Source organism: Artibeus jamaicensis, unplaced genomic scaffold, assembly GCF_021234435.1.
Source record: "Artibeus jamaicensis isolate MK-2021 breed Jamaican fruit bat unplaced genomic scaffold, CSHL_Jam_final scaffold_537, whole genome shotgun sequence".
Classification (NCBI taxonomy): domain Eukaryota; kingdom Metazoa; phylum Chordata; class Mammalia; order Chiroptera; family Phyllostomidae; genus Artibeus; species Artibeus jamaicensis.
In genome coordinates, this window is record NW_026522047.1 from 34,570,358 (window position 1) to 34,576,395 (window position 6,038).

Sequence of the window (6,038 nt, forward strand, 5' to 3'; positions counted from 1 at the left end):
TGATTTTAATTTTGATGTGAATTATAATTGTTATTTTGCCTTTTAATTTTAATGGTTTGAATATTTTAGAGAAGAAATGAATGTCAAAAATAGCTTTAAATTATTTACATTTGGAATTTTTTTTTACCCTTGGGAAATGATGTTTTATTTTTTTATATCCTTTAGATCTGGGTCAGATCTGGTCTGCCACTTGTTTTTACACAGGTTTTATTGGGATACACCTAGGCCCACATTTTTATGTAGTGTCTATGGCTATTTTCATGTTGCTACATCAGAACTGAGTAATTGCTACAGATACTGTGCGACCTGCAAAGCCAGAAATAATGACAATTTAGCCATTTGCAGATAAAGTTTGCTGACTCCTGCTGTAGGTCATTGAGAATGTGTACAATTTGTACCATAATAAAATGACAAAGTATGAAAGTAGAATTTAAATTGGAAGAAAAACTAAAAAGCAATAAGAAATAAAAACTTTTCAAGTTAGTGCTTAGAAGGTAAGAAATGGAGCACATTTCAGTACAGCATGGCCCACGTAACATCTGCAAGCAGGTCATTATAAATTTTTTATTTAAAGAAGATGTAATGAAAATGGTCAAGGAAATTATTCTCATCAAATCCATGACTGGGACTGGTCCGATAAAACTTCCACAGTGTCAAATTCTCATTAAATGAACCTATAACTTCTGATCCAAACAATAAAAACAAGAGAGAAAATTATTTATATCAAATGTATAATTCAGAGCCAGCAAATCTCATTCTGGGATATTTGACGGAAGTTGAAAACACTACATTTATAAAATCTGCAAACTGGATAAGAAAGTCAGAGTCTCTGGAACTTGACTCTGTTTATTGGATAATGATTCTGGAAAATGGCTGTCATATCCTGATGTGAATGAAAGTGTTCCTAGCAAAGCACAATCTGATTCAAATCAATGATTACAGTTTTCCATTGGATAAACATGGCAGAAAATTCATATTTCCTTTTTTTATAGAGTTTATTATTTTTTTAGAGCAGCCGTAAGTTCACAGCAAAACTAAGGGGAAGGTACAGAGATTTGCTGTGTACCTTTGGCTCTATCACAGGTGCAGCCTCCCTCACTGTCAGCAACCCCCCACCAGAGCGGCACACTTGCTACGGCTGATGAACCTGCAGTGACGTGTCATTATTGCCTGAAGATCAAAGTTAAGGTTCACTCTTGGTGTTACACATTTTATGGGCTTGAACAAAGGTATATAATGACAGGTACTCATCATTAATAATATCATACAGAGTAGTTTTACTGCCCTAAAAATTCTCTGTGTTCCACATATTTTATTTAAAACCAGAATTCTTTTAAATTTGGAAAGAAACTGTTCTAAGTTCAAGGACAAAATGTCTTGTTACTACTGCTATATATTTCTTAAGCAACGTTCATAACTGGTTTGGCCAATGAAAATATTTGTGATTGGAAACACATTCTTGATGAAGAGAATATGAAATATCACATCCACATAAAATTAGCAAATACTAGAACAAAAAGGCTGAAAATACGACAAACAACTGATATTTTTCAATGAAGAAGCAAATATGGAACAGAACACCGAAATTGTTTTAATGTTCTTAAAAGAATATTAAAAGACATCATGTGTTCAATATTTAACAAAGCACAATGGTGTTTATTACAGGACTAATTTTTCAGTTCTACTGAGGTAAACCTGACAAAATTATAATACATTTAAAGTGTACATGGTGATGATTTGGTATAAATATGTGATGTGTAGGGATTCCTCCCATCTAGTTAATTAATAAATCCATCACCTCCCTTTTATATACATATGTAATTTTGTGAGAACATTTAAGTTCTACTCTCAGCAAATTTCAGTTATACAATACAGCGTTATCAACTATACTCATTACACATTAGATTCTTAGACCTTTTTCAGTGCATAGCTAAAAGTTTGTAACCTGTTACCAACCTATCCTTAATACTTAAACAAAGAATGGAAAGGTTGTATCTAGTAGAAATAATTTCCAAATTTGTTCATAGAATGCTAAACATGTAATGTGAATTTAAAATTAAGAAATAAGACCTCTTTTGGATAGGGAATTGAAATTATACAATTAATTTATTAAATAAGCAAGGAGGAAAAGAAAAATACTTTAAAATATAACTAATTTTAACAGGATTTCAAAAGTTGAGAAACTCCTCAAATAAAAATCTATTTGAGAAAAAAATGAATTTTGGTATTTAGTGGAAAATGAATTATGTAATTAATTTTGAATGTGTACTATCAATGTTGCTTGTCATTTATGTTAGTAAAAGATAATAAATAGCAGCAACACAAAAATGAGATGTGGTTGTCAACTTCATTTTTAAAAGGATTAAGATAATTTTAAAATTGGGGGAAAAATTGTTTTTCTAAGTCACAAGAAACTATATGTTAAATATGCAACAAATGTGACATTTCATTAAAATAGAAGGAAATTACAGCAAGAAATGAAAGTGTTTTCTTACTATGCAGAAAACTATTTATGTACAAACATTTCCAAAACTAATTTCTACAGGGAATATTTTCTGGCCGTTAGCAAGTTATGGTCTCAACTGAAGAGAGATTGGAACGAATTGAGCAACACACTTCTATTTTCAGTTCTCTTTATAAAATTTCAGCATTGACAATATTAAAAGAAAAGGGATACTGTGTGATTCTAGGTATTACCTTATTATACTTCAAAAATCCCATAAAAGTGATAGAAATCTAGATCTTGTAGTTAAACAATTTTGCAATGTTTTGGGATGATTGATACTTTATTGCTGGCATCCACTCCTATGGTAATGTTTGAACATGATTTGTTAATTTCATGTTTTATTTCTGAATTTAAGTACTACTTTAAATTTTTATTGACAATTCCAGTTGCTGCTACTTGAGAAGAACAAAGTTTTTCCAAATTAATGAATTAAACTATTTAAGAACTAAAAGGTCTCAAAAAATCTTATCTGGTTTGGCTGTCAAGACAATACAATTACTGAAAATCTTGACAACATAATAAATTTGCAGTAATTTTATAAGATAAATATATATTTAAAAAGTGAATACTACTATTTCTGCAGCTATTATTTTACTAGTTAACCAAACATTTCGGTCCATCAACAAAACTCCCATATATGCACACTGAAAGTTAAATTCAGTTTTCTTTGATATTTTGCCAACTTTTGGCCATATACAAACAAAACTTTCAACTTTGTTGTTTGGAAGATGTATGGGTTAAGGACGAAGAAGATATGAAATGTTTTATTTAGCAGCTCATGGTGAAACTTGTGTGTTTAGATATGTGCAGTATGTGGACTTCCGTTCATCCTCTCAGCTCTCAAGCACAGGGGCCTCCTCTTCTTCATGGGTTTTCATGAGGAACGTGGGATGAGATGAAATGTATAAGCGTGTTGACTCCAGACAAGTGACGTGCTGTTGTCTTTCATTGTGCCTTCTCTTTACTATCACTGTACTTCGTTTGGGTCTTTAGTCCCGGATCCTAGGGACTGGGGAGGTTGCTCCACACTAACCATTCAGCATTTTCTTCCAATTTGATGCCTTCTGCTTCCTTTATGGATAACAAAAAGATATTTTGTTTTTGAATGAACCCACCTAAGCAGGCTGCTTTTGTTGAAAATCCAAAGAAAGTTGCTTTCGGATTTCTCCTCCCTGCTTCCAGGGAGGATAAACGTCTTACCACCTAGGAGGAGAAGCCACAGCCTGTCACGATGCAGACCTATGACATTTAATGATTTTTCAAATAACGAAGGTTGTGCTACTATATTTAAGCAGTTATTACATATCTTATGTGCCAAAGTTGTTAAAAATAACAGAGGACTGTTATCTTAAATGTGAGAAACCAAATCATTTTTTTAAATGTGATTAATTCTGTGAGCTTGGACCTCTTTAAGGTACATTACATGTGGTAAGCGGCATTCCATGGGAACTTTCTCAGCATGTGTCCAGCGATGTAAACAAAAAGTTAAAATAGTGCTTACACTCTCCCTGGCATTCATTAGCATAGCAAAGCAAGCAGGACCTAACCACATTTTATATAAAAAGACTTTAGAAATCTGTGTCTGCTTACATTAGCATTATTCAATCTGCAGGTGCCAACTACATGCATAGAAACGATTTATTTATAGGCCTATCACCAAAATGTGTTCTTCATTAATTCATATTTCTCGCAGCCTCACATTACTGCTTGAACTCATCCAGGTGGTTTTTAAATGCTGAGGGTAATTTAAAGCTGAGCAAATTCATGCACACTCTGTTTTTCAGTGCTTAAACATAATTGAATGGAAATGTTCTTACCGCTCGATTTGATATTTTTGTCAACTTGTTTGCATTTAATTAACATGAAGAATACCATGAATGTGAGCTTGGCTGGACCTTAGGAGTTAAAACCCACCTTGGCAGGGAAATCAACCTTGAAATTCTTGCCAGAGATATTTAGAAATCTATTTCTCAGAAGATTAAAGCTGAAAATCCAAAGTAACTGCATTTTAGTCCAACAATACAATTCAATGAATTTGGGTAATATTGAACATTTCCTTATATACGACATTCATTAAAACAGAAAAGACCTCATCTAAGGCTCATAAAGTGACGTTTCCTCCATATAATATTTTTCTGTATGTAATGCTCAAAATGTATAAGTGCTCTGGAAAACATTACAAAGGACTTTCCTTATAGATCTGTGCTTGTTGTTAAATTTATTTTGGGTTGTCCTTCTGGTTAGCATTTGCTCTTCACAGATTCGGTGAATATATAATTTTTTCAAAAGCCCCCCAGTTTACTGTTTAGTGCTGTTAATAGGTAGGAGCAGGAGAAAGTTCACATTCCTGGGCAGAGGTGCACGAGTGCATGATTTCGTCCTGATAAAGCTTCGGTTACAACCTTTCATTTTTGCTCCCAGGGAACTGTGTCTTCTAGGCTGTTCTCTGCCACTAGTGAAATGTTTGGGAGTGATCCGATCCTGAGAAATCTTGATTGGAAATTATGGTAACTCCATGCTGGAGAGTAACTTTCACTATATGTTGTATTTCTATATTGCATTATATAGGGAAAGCCTCCATTAAAAAAGATAACTGATTTGTATTAATATAGTATAATTTATAATTATCTGTTATTCTTCAGCCAGCAAATGATTCCATTGGATGATGAAAACAATTTTTTTACATCACCATAGGGCTTTGGTTTCTAGTAACAGATGTCAAGTGTATAGTATGTCCAGTGGAAATTTGGGCAGAGATAACCTGCCCTCTGTTACTGCATTATTTTGTGGTTTGTTTCAAGCTAATGTTAACCCCCAAAATGCTTTCTCATTCACTTACTCATTTATTCAAAAATAGTTTTTGAGTACCTACTATGTGCTACAGTAGACAAGAGGTGTGAGTGACACTGTCTTCCTCTGCGTGAGTATTCAGACAATTACCAGGGACTTGTAATAGGATGTAGAGGGTTGACACTGGTGGGGACACAGGATGCTAAGGACAGACAGCAGGGTACTCTGACCTACTTCATGGAGCCAGGGCTGGTCCAATGGAAGGGTGGATATGGTGAATGGCCTTTAATATGACAACTGAAGGATGAGAGGGACAAGCTAAGGGAGAGTGCGTGTTGAAGACTGAGAAGATTCTCAACAGAGGGAACAGCATTTACAAAGGCTCAGAGGCCAGAGAGAATGTGGTCTGTTCAAGGAGCCAGAAGTTTGAGGCCAAGCGTGAAGGGACCGTGGTGCCAGATTGCATTTCTCTTCTCAGCATGCTTCAGGCAGAGCGAATTATTTTTGTTTGCTAAGGCAAACCATCATAAAAAGGTACATCTGTTAAGCAAATTATGGCATAGATTTCAAATTTAATGGCACTTCTGAACATTCAGATAGATTGTATATGCAACCTAGCCAGGCCTGAAATCTAGGCCTGCTCAGGGCAAGGAGAGATTTTTAAATGGTTTTTGATCGATCATCTGGGTGCCAGGAGGATTTTGCTCCTGCTGAAAGTACACCACGGAGCCTAAGTGAGGGT